The sequence below is a fragment of the Giraffa tippelskirchi genome, chromosome 12, assembly GCF_054371585.1.
Source record: "Giraffa tippelskirchi isolate mGirTip1 chromosome 12, T2T-mGirTip1v1.2.pri, whole genome shotgun sequence".
NCBI lineage: Eukaryota > Metazoa > Chordata > Mammalia > Artiodactyla > Giraffidae > Giraffa > Giraffa tippelskirchi.
This window is the reverse complement of record NC_137286.1, coordinates 130,556,556-130,580,715: the sequence shown is the minus strand read 5'-3', so window position 1 is coordinate 130,580,715 and position 24,160 is coordinate 130,556,556. Positions and strand designations below refer to the sequence as shown.

The 24,160-nt window shown below is 34.1% G+C and overlaps 1 long non-coding RNA gene across 5 annotated transcripts in view; it reads left to right on the top strand.

Moving 5' to 3' along the window:
- Positions 1-24,160, top strand: part of LOC145530204 (uncharacterized) — a 358,605-nt gene that overhangs the window by 186,386 nt on the left and 148,059 nt on the right. For 3 of the 5 annotated variants that reach the window (XR_014071546.1, XR_014071547.1, XR_014071550.1), the window contains exon 4: positions 12,433-12,640. This is a non-coding gene — a long non-coding RNA (uncharacterized LOC145530204). Of the gene's footprint in view, positions 1-12,432; positions 13,782-24,160 lie in introns of those variants that run through there. The other 2 variants (XR_014071549.1, XR_014071548.1) reach the window with 1 other exon arrangement.

Genomic DNA, 24,160 nt, shown 5'->3' with positions numbered 1-24,160 from the left:
AACAGAAAAAATAGTAGAGGAAAATCCAGAAAATCAAATGCTGCTTCAGTACTTGGAAGAATCAATAAAGCAGATAAACTCAAGACAGTCTAAGTAAGAACAGAAAAAAGAAAATTCAATTTACCAATATCAGGAACAATAACAACAACAAAAAGAATAGTGTCACAGTCATCACAGATGTTAAAAGGATAATAAGAGAATAAAACAAATAATTCTATGCACATAAGTTAAAAAAACTTGGAATTGACAAATTTTTCTAAAAAAACCTTGCAAAATAAATAACCCAAATATCCCTATACTGAAGTGTTAAAGAAATTGAAATTCTGTTTAAAACTTTGCAAAATAGTAAATCTAGAGTTGATGATTTACCAATGAGTATAACGAAGAAATAATATCAATTCTACACAGCTTCCTCCAGAAAATAGAACAAAGGGAAATAGTTCCCAAATTTTTCTTGAGCTCATATTTATTTTAACATGAAAAACAGACAATGATATTGCAAGAGAAAAAAAACCAGAAACCAATATAACTTATGGACATAGATTTTTTTTCAACAAATTATTGGCAAATTGAATCTAGCAATATGTAAAAAGAACAATAAATCTAAACTAAGTAGAGACTTGCCTCAAGAATGAAACACCACTTCACCATTTCAGTCAGTTCAGTTCAGTTCAGTCGCTCAGTCGTGTCCGACTCTTTACATTTGGAAACCAATTAATCAATTTCACCATAATTGTATATTAAATAAGAAAAAAAATGTTGGTGAACTGAATAATGCAGAAAAAGCCTTTGACAGAATCTAATGTTCAGTCATGATAAAATCTCTCAACAAAATATGAATAAAAGGGAACTTCCTTCACTTGATAAAGGACTTCAATGAGAAACCATAACACTAACATCATATTCAATAGTGAAAGACTGAAAGTGTTGCCCGTATGATTGGAATATGGGAAAATATTGTCTTCTCTTACGCCTTAAGCATACTCGAATTCCTATACATAAGGGATAGATGGAAAACAGACTGTATACTAAGAACTGAATATCTGTGTCCTCTCCCACTCCATCGCCAATTCACATGTTGAAAACATAACCCCCAAGGTGGTAGTTAGGAAGTCGGGCGTTGGGGTCATTATGTCATAAGAGTAGATCTCTCATAAATAGGATTGGTGCTCCCACGGTATCCCTCACCCCTCCCACTATGAGATGATACAGTGAGAAGTCATCAGTTTGCAACGTGAAAGAGGACCCTCACCAAATTGGACATACCCTGATCTCAGACTTACAGCCTTCATAATTGTGGAAAGTAAATTTCTGTAGTTTATGAGCCATTCAGTCTATGGTATTTTTGTTATGGCAAAACAAATGGACAGAGGCACTGGGTAAGACAAATTAAAGTTGTTTCTATTTGCATATGACATAAATGACTATATAAAAATACTAAAAAGGAAGAAAGTACCACCAATACACTATATGAATCAGTACAAGAGTTTAGAAGTATCTCAGGAGACAAAGTCAACCTACAGTTATTACTGCATTTTTTAAATTGTGGTAAAAAGAAATACATAACATGAAATCTAACCTCTTAAATGATTTAAGTATAGGATATAATATTGTACAGTAGTTCTCTCTAGCGTTTTCAACATGCACGACTGAAACTTTTTACACACTGAACAGCAACTGCCCATCTCTCACTGGCCTCAGGCCCTGGAAAATACCATTTCACTTTCTGCTTCAATGAATTTGACTACAAATTTCATATAAGTAGAAGTCATGCAGTTTCTGTCCTTCTGTGGTTGACTAATTTCACTTAGCATAATTTCTTCAATGTTCACTCATTTTGTAGTATATATATAACAGGGTTTCCTTCATTTTTTATGACTTAATAATATTCTTTATATGTATGCCATATTTTTTCATTCATCATCTAAGAACTTCCTGGGTACTGCAATTAATGCTATCATGAGCATGAAATTGCAATTATCTCCTTGAAATTCTGTTTTCCATTCTTTTGGATAAATACCCAGAAGTAGGATTGCTAGATAATATCATAGTTCTAATTTTAATTTTTTGAAGAATCTCTACCAATAATAGGAATTCTAATTTCTTCACATCCCCATTAACACTTGTTATTAACTTTTCTTTGGTTAATAGTATTTTTCCAAGGTTAATACACTAGTTTTGAGAGATGTTAATACAGGGAAAGCTGTGAAGGATACACAGAAACTCACTGTAATATTCGTGTGCAATTCTTTCTTAAGCCAAAATTGTCCTTAAAAGATGATTTTTTAAAATATCTTTATGTAAATGTTAAATGAAAGCTGCTGACTTTAAGGAATAAAACAAATATACACCAAACACTTTCGCTCTAAGCACTGTAGATACATCTTTAAACTTTACTTTTCAGAGATCCTTAATGCTGTTTTTATGAAATGTAGCACCCAATATGGGAGGAGAAACATTTAAATATTTTCTAATGATTATATTTTATTTTTAGAGCATTTCAGAAGGGTAGCTCTTTCCTTCAGGAAGATATAAGAACTGAACCACTGACGAAACTATTTATTTCTTCCAATTCTTCTCCAGTTTCGTTATAATTATAAATCTATATAAGCTAACATAATCCTACAGGATACAGGGAGATAAATACTGGCTTCAGTAACTGAGGCCGAAAGAAAACAGATGACCCATAGCCAACTGCAGTTGGGTCATAGTGATTCTTCTGCCATATCATTTATAAAGCATTTAATTTCCTGATCAAATTTACAGTGCCACTCAACTCAGTTTATGGCATGCATGACAGTCTTCCTCCATACCACAGTAGAAGCATCACAGTCAACAAGGATTGTTTAAAACTAATACTTGCTTGACATTTTTCCTGAGGTGTCACTAGTTTTCAATTTGTCATGTTGTTATCTAATCTGAGTGTGCCACCTATGAAATAACACAGGTACCATCAGGATTATCAGGAGAGTTAGGTCCTTTCAGCAAGAACAGTGTATTCTTACATGGCAGCTTCCTTTGTCACCCTGGCATTTTCAATTGCAGGAGATTTGGCCATGAGAGAAGAAAGTTTGAATCTGTTCCAGCTCTGCTTGTCTTAATAACATACTTGAAAGTGACATGAAACTTCTCAAGTTTGAAGAAATAACCATTAAAAAAAACAGTAAAATAGCTTTTCTCCTTCACTGAATGATTTAAACCTTTTCCCCGTGGGGGGAAAAAGGCAAGTTTTAAGAAAAAAAAAAAAAAAATCCCTGCATTATTGAAAATGCATCAGTCTGCCAGGGCTTCATTGTCAGTTTCTACCACTGTGTATTGAAAAACAGTCTTGTCAGATTTGAGGCTTGTGGTTATCTGGTGCAAGTGATGCAACTGAAAATGCCATTTTGATGAAGAATAGACAGATACTATCTCTTCTGATTTGAAGGAAACCAAGCAAAGGCATCAAGGGACTTTATCAATGTTATTTAATTATAAGCTGGGACAGATGATTAGTGTTATGAATATAATGCTATTATATTGCTTTTCTCAAAAGGAAGTGAAATATATTAATCAGGTTATCTCACAGAGGGATGTTTTAAGTGGAATTTAATTTATGAGACTGTTTTTCTTTTCTCTCATGAAGAAGTTGTCAAAATATACTCTAAATTAGAGTTATTTGAAAGATTGAAATTTGTAAAGCCTCCTCAGACAATCATTTTGTCTTTCTTTTTCTTGGGGATGGTCTTGATCACTGCCTCCTACACAATATCATGAACCTCTGTTCATAGTTCTTCAGGCACTCTGTCTATCAGATCTAATCCCTTGAATCTATTTGTCACTTCCACTGTATAATTTTAAGGGATTGGATTTACGTCATACCTGAATGGTCTAGTGGTTTTCCATACTTTCTTCAATTTAAGCCTGAATTTTGCAATAAGGACTTCATGATCTGAGCCACAGTCAGCTCCTAGTCTTGTTTTTGCTGACTATATAGGGCTTCTCCATCTTTGGCTGCAAGAAATATAATCAGTCTGATTTTGGTATTGACCATCTGATGATGTCCATGTGTAGAGTCTTCTCTTGTGTTGTTGGAAGAAGGTGTTTGCTATGACCAGTGTGTTCTCTTGACAAAACTCTGTTAGCCTTTGCCCTGCTTCAATTGTACTCCAAGGCCAAATTTGCCTGTTACTCCAGGTATCCTTTGATTTCTGACTTTTGCATTCCAGTCCCCTGTGATGTAAAGGACATCATTTTGGGGTTTTAGTTCTTTAGTTCTAGAAGGTCTTGAAGGTCTTCAAAGGAGCACAGAGAGTCAAAGAGCCAGATGCGACTGAGCAACTGAACTGAACTGAGGACTGAAGTATGTGGTAGATTTTCAGTGTACTATTCTTCAGAACATTTAGCTTAGCCTACCTTTGGGTGGTCTTTTGCTTCACTGATTCTGGCCTTGGTCTTTTTACTTGTTTTGACCACTAGAACAAAAGCTACCATAAAGAAGGCTGAGCACCGAAGAATTGATGGTTTTGAATTGTGGTGTTAGTGAAGACTCTTGAGAGTCCCTTGGGCTGCAGGGAGATCAAACTAGTCAATCATAAAGGATATCGATTATGAATATTCATTGGAAAGACTGATGCTAAACTGAAACTCAAATACTTTGGCCATCTGAGTGAAAGCTGACTCATTATAAAAGGCCCTGATGTTGGGAAAGACTGAAGGCAGGAGGAGAAGGGGACAGCAGAGGACGAGACGGTTGGGTGGTATCACCTACTCAAAGGACATGAGTTTGATCAAGCTCCAGGAGATGGTGAAGAACAGGGAAGCCTGGTGTGTTGCAGTCCATGGGGTCGCAAAGAGTTGGACACAACTGAGAGCCTGAACAAAAACAAAATGTTGCAAGCAGAAAGGTGGAAAATGTTTACATGATGGAAACCCTTCAACTGCCTTTGTTTAACAAAGCCTAAGCCTGTATGTGTAATGAAAGAGACAAATGGATAACTCATTTCCTTATCACCCTGGCTAGTGGCCCACCAATGTCCAAAAGCATGGGTGAGTGAAATGATATAGACACATGAGTGACTCCAGTTAAAATCAGAAGTAGAGATGCTCAGCTTAGCCCAATATAAATGGTTCACCCTCTTAATTATAAGCTAAATTAATGTGTATTATTTTAAGCCAATATATTTGGGATGTTTTAATGCTGCCACATTTCAATAGATACAATGTGAAGCACTTAGCAATCACAGAGTCTTTCTCAGATGATTCATCAATCTGAGGCGTGCAAAAGGATGAATATAGGGAAAATAACACATTGCACTGGAAATAGAACATGTAACTATACGTTTTTTGCCTGAATTATAAAAAAGAGAAGTAGAGTCCTAGGAACAGTTTCTAGGAAAGCAAAATGGCCACGTTTATTGTCTTGTGTGGTAATGGGCTGCTGGTGCAGTCCTTGGATTATAATGCCAGCTGGTACAATGAGGGTTGATATATAAGTCAGTTGCAATATTTTAGATTACTCTTGAATAGTTTTACTATATAAAGCCTAAAACAATAACATTTATAACCAGATAGCATTTGGACTTTGATTAGAATAAGCAGATTGTAGCCACATTTTAAAAAATTTCATTAAATGTGATACCAGTATTATAGAATGACTAAATGTCATGATCTACAAAAGATATCTAGAGCTTTCTAGGTAGCTCAGTGAAAGAATTCGACTGCCAATGCAGGCGACACAAGAGATGCCAGTTTGATCGCTGGGTTGGGAAGATCCCCTGGAGAAGAGAATGGCTACTCACTCCAGTATTCTTGCCTGGGAAATCCCATGGACAGAGGAGCTTGGTGGGTACCAGTCCATGAGGTCACAAAGGGTCGGACACGACTGAACAACTGAACATATACACACACACAAAGATTTCTAGTAACACATTTAATAGTTACATGATTTGATATCTTGGATTTACTTTAAAACAGTGTAGCCCCTTCCCTTCTGAAAAGTGGGGGAGATATGAAATAAGCATGGCAGACTGTTGGTAATTGTTAAAACATAATTGTGGGTACACAAATTCTCATCATTCCATTTTCTCTACTTTTATATGTGTTTTTAAAATGTTCACATTCCAAAAAGTAAAAACAGTAAAGTAAAATATTATAATTCTCCAATTCTTTTCCAAAATCCATGACATTATCAACCTGATGAACTTTTCCCCTTCACTCAGAGATGGCAAATGGACTCTGACCTGTCTCTGAACATTCCAAGCCCCTAGCATCCCTAAGACATTTAGAAGAGTTTATAGCCTGCGAGAGAGGCATTGCTTGTTAATGGGGCAGGTAGAAGCTCAAACAATTAACTGGGGAAAAACTGATGCTACAGTATTTTTGCTTGATACATTGAGCAGCTCAGGCTGATTAAATTTCATTGTAAATTTTTTTTCTCTGAAGGACTCTCTCAAAATTACTTGATATCATTTTACAATATTAAATCAGAATTGATATTTTCCCTTATTATTCTACAGCCCTAAATCAAATAATTCAACTAATACCTTTATATAACAAGAATGCAATGGAATGTGGAAGAGAAACTGGTAAACTGAAAACAATTTGGATGAGAAAAATATTAAAAAGACCAAAAAAATTTAAATGAAGAGATATCAGTTAGTCCTCATTCAACAACTAGGACTAAGTGTCAGTACATACTATATGGCAAGGAAAGTTAGATTCCAAATATTTGAGAATGTTTAAAATATGCAAAACTCTAGATATCATATTTATGGTTTTTCATGGGACACAGAAACACAGATACTAAACTAGCAAACAGGGCACATGGAAATGCAAAACAGAGAAACTAGGAATCCATGTATAAATATATATATATATGGATATATTTTTAATGAAATTATTTTTTATCAGAATGGCGTAAAGGTCCTAGGAAATCATGCTGTGAAAATTGGGAATTCGATAATGAATATTAGAGGAGGCATTTTTATGTTTTTAAATTATACTTTAGCTGTAGCCTATATATGATAAACATAAAATATAGCCATAATGATAGGTATAATAGTAAGATGAGACTATTAATAAAAGAAAAGATACAGTATAAAAACATAAAGTTGTAAATGTATATAATTTTAATTAAAAGTGTATAATTAGATTTAACATATTATGGAAACTTAAAACTTCACAGTCATAAAAATCCTACAGTGACATAAAAGGCATGAGTTTTTGATACATTCACATTAAATATAAATGTCCTAATTATGGAGTTAGTCATCTTTAGTTCTTTTAATTATATCAAAAGTTTATAATATCTGGTATAATTTATTGATATTTCCAAATATTTATACATTTTGATAAAACTGTTGCTTAAAATATATTGTATAATTCCCTTTACATATTTCATAATATAATTAATTAGGCACAAATTTGATTACATAATTAGTAGTGGGCATAACAAAATCTAAAAGCTGGTAACAGAGAGCAAGTATATCTAGATTTCATTGCAAAATTTGTTGTTTCAAAAATTGTGACCCACATGTTAGTTAATCTTCATAGTCTCAGTTGAGAAACATGAAAATTTTGAAAATTTATATTAACTCAATTTTATTATTTTCCAAATATTTTAGACACATATTAAAAATGACATTTTAAAATGCAATCATCTTTATAAATTTTAAATGATAACTTTGGACTTTTTATTGTCATATGAAAATCTAATCACAGAAAATTCTTATGCAGTATTCTAAAAATCACATAAGTAATAAACTTTTGTGTTAGCATCAGGTACCTCAATGACACCTGCTTGCAGGCATTTGACCTTATTGAGAGAACAGGTGGGAAATTTGCAGAAAAATACATGAAGAGAAATGTTCACAATGTAGGTAATGTAATGTTAGCAGATAGGAGTTATGAAAACTCCAGTCATATCAGCTACTAAATTCAAGACAAAGAAGGGATACACAGTTCATGAAAAAGGAAAAACATGTGTGGAATGGCAGAGTAAGAGCATCTGAAAAATCTGCTCTTCCATAAAACCAATAAAGAAAACTTGTTAAAAAAAAACAAAAACTGAAAATCATCAAACTTTCGTAACTCAAGAAATTAAGCAAAGGTTTGTAATAATCAGTTGATCATTTATTCAGAAAAAAATGGCTGACCTCTTTAAGAATAGCATAATTTCTGACATTTTACCTTGCCCTATTTCGTATGGCTTTGTCTTAACATCCAGAAACCTCAAAACGTGATACCATGAAACCAGCCACTGGAAGGAGCAGATTGAATTTAGAGTTTCCCAGAGGGCCTTGTTTGCAGAATTTCTCTATTTAACATGTTTGGAAAATTCCTGGGAAAACTCCACTTACAGAGCTTGTCTTTATTTGATCTGACTCAGAACACTCTCAGTGGAAGTTCAATACCCACGGTGTTGGTTAAAAGCAGCCACAAGAATTACTTGATATTGTTAAATAATTGCTTGAGTCTGTGATACCACCTAGAGCAAAGAATGAGCTACCCAAAAAGGTTAAAAGAAAGATCTGGAAATTATATGTTTATAGAGGGTTTTGAAAAATTCTGACATACTCCTGAATATCCACAAAACCACATGTATGTGCAAAGATGTGAATATGGCAAAGAAGATAAGGAGTAGGTTCTAATATCTCATGTCTGACTTATCTGCAAAAACAAGAAATGAATCCTAAGACAGAGTTGTAAACAGCCATAGAATTAAGGCATGCTTCAAAATGTACACAGTGCTTGTAAAAAGACATTGATTCAATGTAGTTAAGGAAATGCAGTAGTATAAGTTAATATGATGATAATTTCAGTGGCCACATATGACACAGACTATTACAGAAATTAACTAAAGAAAAAAGCTTCATTGGCAGTAATAAAAATGACAAAATTAACAGCACAACACAAACAACAAATAGAGGAGAGAGGATCTGATATCCAAAGTTGCTCATTGTTTATTTTAAATGTCCAGTTTTAAAACAAAAATTTATGAGACATGAAAAGAAACATGGGCATATGGCTCATACACAGGAAAAAACTGCATTCACAAAACTATCCCTAAGGAATTTCAAATGTTGCACTTAATAAAGTAATGCATTAAATCAAGTATCATAAATATATAAAATTTAAAATATTTTGTCTAATGAATTAAGAGCCTCTTGATGAAAGTGAAAGAGGAGAGTGAAAAAGCTGGCTTAAAACTCAACATTCAAAGAACTAAGATCATGGCATCTGGTCCCATCATTTCATGGCAGATAGATGGGGAAACAATGGAAACAGTGACAGACTTTCTTTTCTTGGGCTCCAAAATCACTGCAGATGGTGACTGCAGCCATGAAACTAAAAGACACTTGCTCTTTGGAAGAAAAGCTATGACCAACCTAGACAGCATATTAAAGAGCAGAGACATTACTTTGCCGACCAAGGTCCATCTAGTTAAACCTATGGTTTGTCCGATAGTCATGTATGGATGTGAGAACTGGACCACAAAGAAAGCTGAGCACCAAAGAATTGATGATTTTGAACTGTGGTGTTAGAGAAGACTCTTACGAGTCTCTTGGATTGCAAGAAAATCAAACCAGTCCATCCTAAAGGAAATCAGTCCTGAATATTCATTGGAAGGACTAATTTTGAAGCTGAAGCTCCAATACTTAGACCACCTGATGTGAAGAACAGACTCATTGGAAAAGACCCTGATGCTGGGAAAGATTGAAGGCAGGAGGAGAAGGGGATGACAGAGCATGGATGGTTGGATGGCACCACCAACTTGATGGACATTAGTTTGAGCAGGCTACAAGAGTTGGTGATGGCCAGGGAGCCCTGGTGTGATGAAATCCGTGGGATAGCAAAGAGTTGGACATGACTGAGTGGTTGAACTGAATGAATTAAAGCAAATTTATTAGAGAATAGTATATCTACAAAACAATATCATAAAAAATTAAAATACGAAAAAGATCAAATAGGAATTCTGGAATTGCACAATGTAACTGAAATGAAACAGACTACACGGGCTGAAAAAATTTGAACTTGAAAAAGAAATAATCAGCAAACTTGAATATAGGTTCCTGAATATCATCTAGATTGAGGAGCACAAAGAAAAAATAATGAAGAAAAAATAGCAGTTCCAGTGATCAGCTGGGGCACTGTCAAGCATACCAACATACAGTGGAAGTCCCAGAATACAGCTGTGAAACAGCAGAAATAATATTTGAATAAATAATGAATATATGAATATACTAACATGTCATCTGCAGTTTTACTTCTTCCTTTGCAACTTGGATTCCTTTCATTGGTTTTTTTCTCTGATTTCTGTGGCTCTGACTTCTTCTGTATGAAACACAAAAGACCCTGAATGGTCCAAGCAATCCTGAGAAAAAGAACAGAGGTGGAGGACTCATACTCCCTAACTTCAGACTATATTAAAAAGCTATAATAATCAAAATAGTATGGTGCTAGCATAAAAACAGATATATAGATTGCTCGAACAGAATAGAAATCCCAGAAATAAACCCACACATTCATGGTCAATTGATCATGGACAGAGGAAGCAAGACTAAACAACATGAAAAAAACAGGCCCTTCAATAATTGGTGATGGGAAAACTGGACAGCTACTTATAAAAGAATGAAATTAGAACGTTGTCTAATACCACATACATAAACACAAAATGGATTAATGACCTAAATGCAAGACCAGATAATATAAAACTCCTAGAGGAAAAGAAAGGAACACTCTTTGACATAAATTACAACAATATTTTTTGGATCCAAAAGGAGAAACCACCTACAAAACAAAAACAACTTACCAAATGGGAGAAGATATTTGCAAATGGTATGATTAATAAGGGATTAATAGCTAACATGTGTAAACAGTTCATAGAACTCAACGTTAAATAATAATAACAACCTAATTTAAAAACAGAAGATTGAATAGAAAATTTTCAAAAGAGGAAATGCAGATGGGCGACAAGCACATGCAACAGAAGTCCACAGCATTGCTAATCATCAGGGAAATGCAAATAAAAACCACAATGAGACATCACCTCACATCTGTCTGAATGGATATCATCAAAATGAATACAAATTACAAATGTTGGCCAGGATGTAGAGAAAAAGATACCCTCCTACACCATTGAAGGAATGTAAATTGTTGCAGCCACACTGAAAACATCATGGAGGTGTCTCCAAAAACTATATAGAATCACCATCAGTTCAGTTCAATTCAGTCACTCAGTTGTGTCCGACCCTTTGCAACTCCATGAACCGCAGCATTCCAGGCCTCCCTGTCCATAACCAACTCCCAGAGTCCACCCAAACCCACGTCCATCGAGTCAGTGATGCCATCCAACCATCTCATCCTTTGCCGTCCCCTTCTCCTCCTGTCCTCAATCTTTCCCAGCATCAGGGTCTTTTCAAATGAGTCAGCTCTCCGCATGAGGTGGCCAAAGTATTGGAGTTTCAACTTCAACACCAGTCCTTCCAATGAATATTCAGGACTGATTTCCTTTAGGATGGACTGGTTGGATCTCCTTGCTGTCCAAGGGACGCTCAAGAGTCTTCTCCAACAGCACAGTTCAAAAGCATCAATTCTTTGGCACTCAGCTTTCTTTATAGTCCAGCTCTCACATCCATACATGATCACTGGAAAAACCATAGCCTTGACTAGACGGACCTTTGTTGGCAAAGTAATGTTTCTGCTTTTTAATATGCTGTCTAGGTTGATCATAACTTTCCTTCCAAGGAGTAAGCGTCTTTTAATTTCATGGCTGAAATCACCATCTGCAGTGATTTTGGAGCCCCCCAAAATAAAGTCAGTCACTGTTTCCACTGTTTCCCCATCTATTTCCCATGGGGAAAGAAATTTCTATTTCTTCTTCACTTTCTGCCATAAGGGTGGTATCATCTGCATATCTGAAGTTATTGATATTTCTCCCGGCATCTTGATTCCAGCTTGTGCTTCTTCCAACCCAATGTTTCTCATGATGTACTCTACATATAAGTTAAATAAGCAGGGTGACAATATACAGCCTTGATGTACTCCTTGTCCTATTTGGAACCAGTCTGTTGTTCCATGTCAAGTTCTAACTGTTACTGCCTGACCTGCATACAGGTTTCTCAAGAGGCAGGTGAGGTGGTCTGGTATGCCCATCTCTTTCAGAATTTTCCACAGTTTATTGTGAGCCACACAGTCAAAGGCTTTGGCATAGTCAATAAAGCAGAAATAAATGTTTTTCTGGAACTCTTGCTTTTTCGATGATCCAGCAGATGTTGGCAATTTGATCTCTGGTTCCTCTGCCTTTTCTAAAACCAGCTTGAACATCTGGAAGTTCACAGTTCCAGTATTGTTGAAGCCTGGCTTGGAGAATTTTAAGCATTACTTTACTAGCATATGAGATGAGTGCAATTGTGCGGTAATTTGAGCATTCTTTCGCATTGCCTTTCTTAGTGATTAGAATGAAGACTGACCTTTTCCAGTCCTGTGGCCTCTGCTGAATTTTCCGGATTTGCTGGCATATTGAGTGCAGCACTTTCACAGCATCACCTTTGAGGATTTGAAATAGCTCAACTGGAAATCCATCACCTCCACTAGCTTTGTTCGTAGCGATGCTTCCTAAGGCCGACTTGACTTCACATTCCAGGATGTCTGGCTCTAGGTGAGTGATCACACCATCGTGATTATCTGGGTTGTGAAGATCTTTTTTGTACAGTTCTTCTGTGTATTCTTGCCACCTCTTCTTAATATCTTCTGCTTCTGTTAGGTCCATACCATTTCTGTCCTTTATTGAGGCCATCTTTGCCTGAAATGTTCCCTTGGTATCTCTAATTTTCTTGAAGAGATCTGTAGTCTTTCCCATTCTATTGTTTTCCTCTGTTTCTTTGCATTGATCGCTAAGGAAGGCTTCTTACTTCTCCTTGCTATTCTTTGGAACTCTGCATTCAAATGAGTGTATCTTTCCTTTTCTCCTTTGCTTTTCGCTTCTCTTCTTTTCACAGCTATTTGTAAGGCCTCCTCAGACAGCCATTTTGCTTTTTTGCATTTCTTTATCTTGGGAATGGTCTTGATTCCTGTCTCCTGTACAATGACCCAGGAATTCAACTCCAGAGTATATATCTGAAAAAAAAAAAAAGGAAAAGATACATGAAAGATAATATTCATTGCAGTGTTACTTATAATTGCTACAGTATGGAAGCAACCTAAATGTCCATTAACAAATGAATGGATAAAGATGTGTCATATATATACAATGAAATGCTACTCGGCCATAAAATAGAATGAAATGTTGAGATTTATTTGCCTCATGGATGAATTTGGAGGGCATTTTGCAAAGTGAAATATGTTGGAGACAAACACTGTATGATACCACTTGTATGTAACATCTAAAAAAAATACCACACACTACTGAATAAAACAAAAAACAAGCAGACTCACAGATATAGAAAAGAAATTAGTGATTACCCGAGGGAAGGGGGAGGAACAGTGTAGGAAAAAAGAGAAAGATTTTTCCAATGGAATTTTGAAAGTGATTCAAGTATATGCTATCTTTAAGATATATCCTTTAAATTCAGACATAATAGGTTGAAGGTAAAAAACAATTAAAAAGCTACATCATGCTAATATGTATCAAAGAAAGCTACAATGGCAGTAGCAATAATAGCTTAAAAGACTTAAAAAGAAAAAATGTTACTAGCTTTGAGGAAGAGCATTTTATAATGATACCAGTGTCCATCAAGAAGACAAAGGAATTCTAGATAACAAAAGAACCCAAAAATTAAATGAAGCAAAAACTGCCAAAATTTGAAGGAAGAAAAAATTAATAGGTAGAAGTTCAATACCCTATTTTTAATCATTTATAAGAGTACTAGTCAGAAGTTCCAAAAGGAAAAAAAAAAAGTTCCAAAAGGAAATAGAAGACTTGAACAATAGTGTAATCCAACTTAACCTATCACATATTCTACAGAACATGCCACCCCACAACAACAGAACCCACACATTCTTAAGTGCACTTGAAACATTCTCCAGGAATAGAACATATGTTAGTTCACAAAACAAGCCTCCATCAGTTTAAATTCATTGAAATATACAAAGTACTGAAAAGGATGAAATTTTTGTGGTCATTATTATAAATCAAGAACAGGAAAATGTGGGAATTAAATAGCACACTGTCAACTAACCAATGTGTCAAATCGGTCAAAGAAGAAATCACAAGGAAAATTAGAAAATGTCTTCACATTAAAAAAAAATGACAAACTTTTAGTTAGACTAACTAAAAAAGAACCAGTGACTCCAATTATGGAAATAAAATGTGAAAGAGATGACATAACAACCAACTTCACAGAATTAAAAAAAAACATGATAAGAGAATACACTAAATTAGATAACATAGATGGAAATAATATATATACATATATATTAAATATTTATTTTATATACTCTGTTGTCTTCAGAAATAATTAAGTAGCTTTTATTGAACACATGCCCCTGATGATAATTATAAACCAAAACATAAGAAAGAAATTCAACTCTTTAAAAGTATTAGAAAGTGAACAAAGTAGCCAAAATTGGACTGGTTGTCACTTGTTAAAAACAAATCACCCTGGGGGAGATGCACATTTATATAACTTTTCTAGAGAAAATTTCCAATTGCATTTGCCCACAGGAGCTGGTGGTAGACAACAGCAAGCTACACAGAACTCTTTTCAGTGAGGACTTGCTGCCTAGCTCCTCGGATTGTAGAAAAGGGATAGCTTCGAGCTGTTAACTCCTTCAGGTTGCTTTCCAAGGGCAGCTGTATTTGGCTGTTCAAGAAGGTATGGAAACAAGCACCCATCCATTTTGGCTCAAGCAGCATGCTTCCGCAAACACTATATACTGCAGAACCCCCTATCAGGCTTTGTTGGGCTGAAGCTCTGCATGGAACTTCTCCCTGTGTAATCCTATTGCACCTCCCTTCCTTTCACAGGGGTCATTTATTCACTTAAAAAAATCCAAAGTATTTCTGCATCTGCTTCCAGAAAAAAACCTGTACTGCTTTATGCCAGGATCGCTCCAAGGAGGCAAGCAATAAGTTAAGGCTAAAGGCTGGAATTTGACTGTCTGAATGATATTGAGATACACTGATGGTAGGAAGAGTGCAGACAGCCCTTGGAACAAGTCCACGGTAACTGATAAACATGTATGTGAGGTGAATGTGAATGAAGTACTGATGGAAGTGAAGGCACTAGCAGACACAGCGTGTCAGGCATCTGAGAAGCATAGGGGAAAATAGCTATGCTGTTGAAGCATTGCCACCAGGGCATGGAGGAAGGCAGCTGCTAAAGCAGTGGTGGATGGTAACAGGCTCTGGGGCCTCTGATCATGAAGCTGGGCATCTCTGATTCTGTTTGTCCTCAACCCAAACATACTAGTTCTATCTCATCGTACATTCTCATCGGTCCGCCACACCTACCATACCTGTGCATGAAGGGCAAGTCTGGCCAAGGTCACTTGGTCTTCTATAGTCAGAGGTCTTGAGTGTACCAGAACTCAGCCATGCACTAGGTAGTTTTTCAAAAGCTGGGTAACTCTCTCCTGCAGATAGCATGGCTTTGTTCTACAACCGGTATCTTGTATTGTGATTCTCTGATATCTCCAAAATCATAGCATCTGCCAGATCATCTGCTTGTTAACTTCATTCCTGGAATCTTGTGTAAAGATAGGGTGCCTAGAGCTAAAGTAGCCATCCTGTAAGCAAACTGTGAAGAATGTCACAGTTAGTTATGCAGACCTAGTGTCCTAACGCTTGACCTTTGAATGAAGCTTCCACATTCTATTTTCACTAAATTCTACTAATGTTTATGCTTTTAGCCATATTTTTGTTGATTTACAATTCCCATTTCTTTAAATTAAAAGTTTTCCTATATGATTTGGTAATAGGAAATAAGTGAATAAATCTATGCATTTACAAGTTTCCATGTGAAATTTTTGTATCATTAGGATGTATCTCAGAGATAAATATATCTTATGGGTGAACTCAGTCAATTCAGTGAGTGCACTAGTCGCTCTTGTTCTCATCTAATGCTTGATTTTTCTAAATGGAGTCATCCCCTTTCAACTGAGCATTTTCTCTTTTTCATTCGGGTATTACAGTTGATCTAAGATACTTCAGTATATATGGACATCTCTGCCGATTTCAGCAATAGAACTGTGCACAATTTGCTTGCCTTATTTTTGTTAAATTACAGTTTGTTGTTTGTCAAGAGTTGCCTCAGTTCCTCATGAAACTAAATCTTCTGTAGCTAGAAAGCATAGTTGGCATGATATATTTGGACATGTCTAAATAACATCTGTGACCATGGTTTACATTGTGTCAGTAAACTCTTACATATTATAGTCTAGGCTTTGGGGCATGACTTTGTAAGAGAAGGGTGGCAGTAGCAGAAAATGACCAAGTGCCAGGATTTGTCTAATGTATTATTCCAGAGAATTAATAGTAACAAACTTAGATTTTTAGGATTCCTAAAAAATTGATAGTTTCATATTTTAGATTAATTAAGTGGATTTTATTGTATTTTCTTCATCAAACACAAAATATTTTAGAATGTAATCTTTCTTTTTATATCATAGTTATTTATTTTGTACAAAAACTTGTGAAGTAATCAGTTATTATTTACCTGTTTACAGGGCTTCTCTGGAGGCTCAGATGGTAAAGAATTTGCCTGCCGTGTAAGAGACCACAGTTCAGTCCCTGAGTTAGGAAAATCCTCTAGAGAAGGGAATGGCTACCCATGCTAGTATTCTTGCCTGGAGAATTCCATGACAGAGGAGTCGGACACAAATTCTTAACTCTTCACACTTGATTGAACATGAAAAAAAAATTGTTAACTTTTAATACAAGTTCAATTATTTTAATATGAGATGGATAATATTAAGATGATAAATGAATGATTTTATTTATCAGTATATGCATAGATGCATAGATGGAAATCTAATATACAGCAAAGTGAGGTGTGTAGAGAATATTAACTTCTTGTTAATATACAACTTTAACACCTACAAGTAATCCAATCAAATTGTGCTGTCTATTTCTCTCATTATTTTTATTTCCATTGATTATGTATTGTAATGTTTAAGTGATGCATATACACATCTCTGAACATACTGTTAAACTATAATGTGTCATTAGCATGCTGTGAGAGTCAGAAGACAGACACTTGGCAAATAAAATTATCACTTCAAAGAGAAAATAAAAATTCAAAGAATTCTTTTAATAATTCTTTTGTTATTCTAAGAATAATAGTTTGGAGAATACTAATAATCATATCTGAATATCATAAACAGCTAAAATCCATATCTGGAACATTAAAATTAATTATCATTTAAGAAAGATCCTGATATTCTCAGTAATAAAAGATGTACAGATTTCAGAGCTAAATATTCATTAAAGTATACTTGACATACTTTTCTATACATGCAGTTTTGATTCTTTTAAATCATGATATATAATTTTTCTGTACAAAAATATTGTTTAACTTTTTATAACATACCACTTCTCATTACTATTTCTCTAGTTAAAATTATGATTTATTTATCAATATTATAACCTCAATATTATTAAATATTAAAGCAATGATTGTGCACATTAACAATGGACAAACATAACTTACTTTTAAAATCAAAATCATACTTGCTTTGTTTCTGGAAAAATAAGGCATTTCTAATTGAGAACATTGAAGATGTGTTGTTACAATACACTGATATATTTTCATGTGTTCTTTTTACATACTTTGCTGTAAACATTTTAACATGCTACACATTTTAAGAGTAAAAAATAATTCTGATTGGTAAACACAGTTCTCATTTTTGGAAATTTATGAAGAGAATAATAGAAAAGCAAAGATAATCCAATGTAGTTTTAAATTTCCAGTGGTATTTGTATTTTGGCTGGAAATGTCACTTAGTGGCCGAAACTGATAGTTACAGATATAGTAATATAGAAGGACTAAAGAAATGTATAGAGAGACAGATATGAAATCTTCTGTGAAGGACATAGAGGACATATCACAATATCAAGTATAAAGTGAATTTCAGCATATAACTTCATTTGTTGCCACCTTATCCTTGCCATATCAGAACCACCATCACTCACACTGAATCATTCTCTATTTGATGTTATAACTGCTTCTATCAATCTGTTCATGGAAAGAATTCTCATTTAACCCCTCTTCACTTGATAACTGCTTCTGTTCTTCTGATACTCTGCTCTGAGCATTTCTGAAGGAAATGACCTATCTGTCTTAAAAAAAAAAAAAAAGTCTTATTCTTGCAACATATTTGCAGTACATGCAGGGAAATTTTCTTTGAAATAGATCCTATTCTCCTTTCTCTGATGGTTTTGTGCATTTTTATTGTAAATATCAGTACCTATAAATTATGTAATAGATTTGTTAAATTTTCCCCAAGGATTTTTAAACATTTAATTTTGATAAGAATTTTATGTCTAAAATCTTCAAGGTAGTAAAAATCATTCAAATCAGAGCTGTTTATTTTCTGTGCTGTACTTTAATAAAAGTACAGTATAAAGAATATGTGAATGTTTATGAAAATTCATGAGATAATGTAGGTTTTTTTCATGGTTAAATCTGTTTATCCTAAGTCATTTTAATTTAACCATTACTGAAAAACCTTATTGTGATTTTTAATAAACACTGTGAAACATATAATGAAATTCTTTGAATAAGGCAATTCAGATGAAAAACAAAGTTAATTTTTTTTTCCAAAATAAAGGATGTAATTTCAATTACATCAAAAATAGTAAATCATACCCTCATTGACTGTCAGTTTGAGCAGGTTACTCCAGGATTCCTGGTCACAGGACATAGCAGATTCTCCTTCAAGCTACCCCTACTTCATATACATTGGTAGCGCCTTAAATGACATTCTTTCTCCTTCCATGGGGACAGGGTGGTCTCTCTGGGTAATCTTAAAGCCAAAAGAGAATCGAGGTTGCCTCAGAAGCACTTAATTAGTTAGTCTCTTAGCCTACATGTGGAGTTGGTGGGTTTCAGTGTTCCCTTTGACCTATCTGAAAGGCCTCTAACTTTGATACTACAGTCCATGTACAGAATGCCAGGTAGTTGGGTGTTCAACTACATCTTTGCTTCTCCCCACAATTATGCAGTTCTCTAAGAACAGGCTTTGTATATCTTCGGTATCATTTCTATTTTTTGTCTCTCTATTGCAGTGTAGAATTCACACTTTGTGACATAGTTGACTCTACCTTCCTCTTAATATGCCAGAGGTAAGGGAATCCAGATAACATTTTTATCTCTTAATGGGGAAAATTTTTAGAATAATATCTGAGTTCTAAAAATTCAATATATAAATTATTTTATTGCTACCTTACTTTGGGTTTCAATACATATTGAGTTAACTGCTTTGAAATACCCATACTACAAAATAACAAACAAAATATCATTTCTTTCTCTTGTACATTGCAGTTAAAACAACCTCCTCTCTAGCCTACTCTTCGCAGATGGAGGTGTAGAGATAAAAATGATTGCTTTTGAATTGTTGAAGTTGCAATGTAGAGAAATCGAAGAAGTTAGTGTTCATCTTAGTTCACTACTAAAATAGCAATTTGGAGCAAAATTCTTACTTTTAAAAGTAGTAGGCTATAGAGGAGGTTATTTTAATTGAAATTTACAAGAGAAGAAAATTACATTTTTGTTATTTTGTAGTATTGATATTTCAATGCAGTTATCTCAGTATGCGTTAAAAACTAAAATTAAACTAATAATAATAAAATTATTTAAATATATAATTTTTAGAACACAGAAATCTGAATTATTAAGAGCTTACTTTTCTAGGTCTAGCATAAAGATTGTGCTGCTTAGCGATAAAAAAGTTTCTTATAAAAGACACTGTCATTAAATAAATTCTTACACATAGCCAGTAAAAGTAAAGTTTTCTTCTCCTCTTCCTACTTTGAGAAGTGACTTTACAAAACAAAATTATTTTTATATTCTACTTCTAACTGTCTTTAGTTACTATTAGTCAAGTTGTTATGTTGCTGATGAACCATTAGGTTCCTCACATTAGACAGATATTCTATTGAAATGTGTTGCATCAATTGAAAATTGAACCTAGCAATAAAGGAGCTCTTAGGTTTATCAGAAGAGGAGCAAATCAAAGAATGTTACAAATTCACATGAAAAGAGTTTATCTCATTTGAAAGCAATTCTACTCTAATCTTTCAATTGTTCACATTAAAATCACTTGTAATAATATGTTGTTTTCCAACCTGACATAATTGATTTTCATAAGCACAAGTTTTCTAGATATAAAAAAACTTAACTTTGTTTCTGTTTAGGATTATATTGTTATTTTAAAGAGCCTTATTTTATTAGTATTATTTGTTATGACATTGCATTATATACTAATTTTTATATAAATATTATCTTAAGCAAAATAAATTAGAAATTAAAATAAGTCAAATGGGAAATTTGTATTGTAAGATTTTAATTTGGAGTAAATCTAAGAATCTAAGATTTAATAAATCTACTTGAAATATAAATTTAAAAAATCCTTGTTAAAAAATATACTTGAAAGATAAATAAGACAAAGATACTGATCAGTGGATCAGAAAAATAAGAAAACACAAATCAGTAACTGACTATAAAGAGCATAGAATATTAAGTTAAAAATATTTGTGGAATGCATTATAGTGCACAATATAACATATATTTCTAGTAATCAAATAAATTCTTCAAGACTTGCTTATTGATCTTAGAACTATCAAGAAAATGTAATTTCCTCCATCATTATATAACATAGAGTTAATTTATACATACCTTTGTGATACCAAGACATTCTGACTTTCCACTATTACCACTCCAACTCTGTACATTTCTTTACCCAATGAATTATTATCTTGCAAAACTAGTTTAGAAAATTTACTATCAAGCTACCAAACTTTAAAAAAAAATTACAATAGCTCTTTTTATTCCTTTTAATCCAATAATCTGAAATTAATATCAATATTAAAACATTGTGTTCTCATGATACATTTAGATGTAACTATAAATATCATATATTTAGCACTAGTTATTTTAATGTTCCCTTTTGTCTTTTCTTCTGAGTTTTGTTCTTACTTTCCTTAAGTAATTCTGTATTTCCTAAAGTTTATAGAAGCCCTTCTGTCTCAATCACTAGACCTCTGAACTTGTTATCTTTGTTCCTCTCTAAAGAGGTGCATATAATTCTTAGCTCAAAATCAATTTGCCCTCAATTATCTACAAATGGTGTTCAAATGTCTCCTAGCTTCTAGTGTTGAAAATAAAAAACATGTCAGTTTGCACTTTCAGTGTAATATGTTCTTACTATATATACAGGTGTTCTTGTTACATATATATGTTCTATTTATATATGTGTGTATATACACACATGCATACACACACGCACACAAATATATATACACATATACTTGTGTTAGATTTTCTATTTCTTCTTTTGATTCATAAATGTCACCAGAAATCATCTGAGCATATGCCTTTTCTACTTAAATTGCAAAGAACTTAGAGATTCACTTAAATACTAACACTCAAATATTTATTTGCCTAAAATACATTTCTTCTATTAATTATTCAGTTTAGTCCAGCATCTGTTCATTTTATCAATTCTAAATTTCTACTTGCACAGTAGTTCTCTAGGATTTTTTCCTTCAAATGCATTTCTTTTCAGTTCCAGATTGTTTCTTCATATAATTGCTTTGTTGTGAGACATTTTATCTTTTTGACATCTGTAGCCTTAATTCATTTCCATTTTGTTTTTTATTGCTTATATTTAAAGTTTTAAATATAACATTATATTATTTTTAATTTCATAAAGTCATTTTAGCTCAAAATAGTTTTCTCTCATATTTGACATAATTTCCTGGTTTCCATTTCCACTGTATTAAGTACTCTGATACTAATGTCACAATCTCAGACAGGCATTATCGTGACCACCTTGTCTGCAAAAGCACTCCCTCTCTCTCAGAATCATGCTCTTAATTATTCATATATAGTATTTTTTTAGTAGCACTTATACATATTTCTTACCATATTAAGTATGTACTGATTTGATTTTTAAATTTTGCCTGACAAAATATAAGCTACTTACAGCAGTGAATTTTTCAGTCACTGTGGGAACAGTACCAGTGGTCACTCAGGAAATGAATAGATAAGTTCGTTGAAACTTCTCATTATTTTTATAATTACAGTTATTTTTCTCCTTGTTTACTACCCTTGTACATACTACGTCACTTCAGTTGTGCCCTACTCTGTGTGACCCTATGGATGGTAGTCCCCAAGGTTCCTCTGCCTATGGGATTCTCCAGGCAAGAAGGCTGGAGTGGGTTGCCACTTCCTCCTCCAAGGGATCTTCCCCATCCAGGGATGGAACCTGAGTCTCTTCTGTTTCCTGCATTGGCAAGCAGGTTCTTTACCACTAGGGCCACCTGGGAAGCCACCACTACCCTTAGTAGAGAGCAAGAAATGGGGCTTCCCAGGTGGCCCTAGTGGTAAAGAACCTGTCTGCTAATGCAGGAGACATTAGAGACCTGGGTTTGATCCCTGGATGGGGAAGATCCCGTGGAGAAGGGCATGGCAACCCACTCCAGTGTTCTTGCCTGGAGAATCCCAGAGACAGAGGAGCCTGGCGGTCTGTTGTCCATAGTGTCCCTAAGAGTTAGACACAATTGAAGTGACTTAGCACGCCTGCACACAGCAAGAAAAGCAAATACTGCCCATACACAAAGTTTTATTTCACTCAAAAAGGAAGTCTCCTCCCAGTATAAGGGTCCCGTAAATTAGCTCAAGTGTACTCGTAAAGCCAATAGGCAATGCAGTCCTCCTCAACACACCACTGAAGGGCTTCAATACACGTGTCAGAATTCTCCTGTCACCTAATAAATTTATATCTTTCCCTTATTGTTTCTGGCTTCCCTGGCTTCTCAGGCAACAATAACAATTCCTATAATAAATACTCTATAGAACTTGTTGACAAACTTAAATTCCATCTCACCTAAAATCAAATTTTTATTTGTTGAATCTCTTTATTAATGACTTGGGAAAGAAAGGAAGCTTCGGTTTTTTTTTACCTCTCTTCTTGTTGCTTTCAAGGTCATTGTATTTTATTAGAGAGTTTTTAAAGAACATTTTAAAGTATTTTGTACACTCATTGTTCTTAATTCAAAGAAATATCACCAATAGTCAATACTTTAACTTTGAAAAAAATTGGAATATTCCACCAGAAGAGTTTTTAAGACATCCAATGCAAAGTCCTTATTATACAGATGAAGAAACTAAGGCTGGAAGAGGTTACGGAACTCTTGCTAGTTCATGACAGATATAAAATTGTAGAACAGGACATCTTTTGCCCAACTTGCACTCTGCTTAATACACTAAGGTGAATCATAATAAAATTTTACTGTAAATTCACTGGCAATTAATATTGCAATTAATATTAGAATTTCAAATCAGTACTTTAAAATGCTATTATTCTTCTGGGATTTTTATGGAAAATTCATTTTTAATTCTTTTAGTTTTGAAAACTTATTATATTAAAATCTTACCAAAGGAAAGATCACAGTTATTTCAGAAAATATGCATGCTTGTATGTCTGCACACATGTGAATACAAAATAGCACTGCAACCTCTTTGTCATTTATAACTTCCAGGTTTTTCTAAACAGGTAACTTGCCTCATCCTACTTTGTCAAAATTGAGCTCAGTGTCCATGTTTCATCCTTTTAATCTCTCATTTTAAGTCTAACTTCATAGCTCCTTAATCATACTACTGAGTTTTCTTCAAAGCCCTTTCCATTTGTCAGCATCTTTATGATATTAAAGCGTCTCAAACTAAAGACAGTATAACCGGTGTGTGACCTTATCAACGTTCTTGTTTATTGCTTATTTTTCACCTGTCAGAAGAATATAATTGAAACCTGATATGACAGGGAACTTTAAATGTATGGGATGGCATTGCTATGTTTAAATGGAGGACCTCTATTTTTCCATGGAATGTGTAATGATAGCAAATCTTCAAAAATTAATCACTCTATATAGTATGATACAAATCTGTGACATTTCATATATTATTTAGATGGCTTTTTTTTGAGTTTACAATAGTTGAGTACTCTCAGTTAACAGTTAATG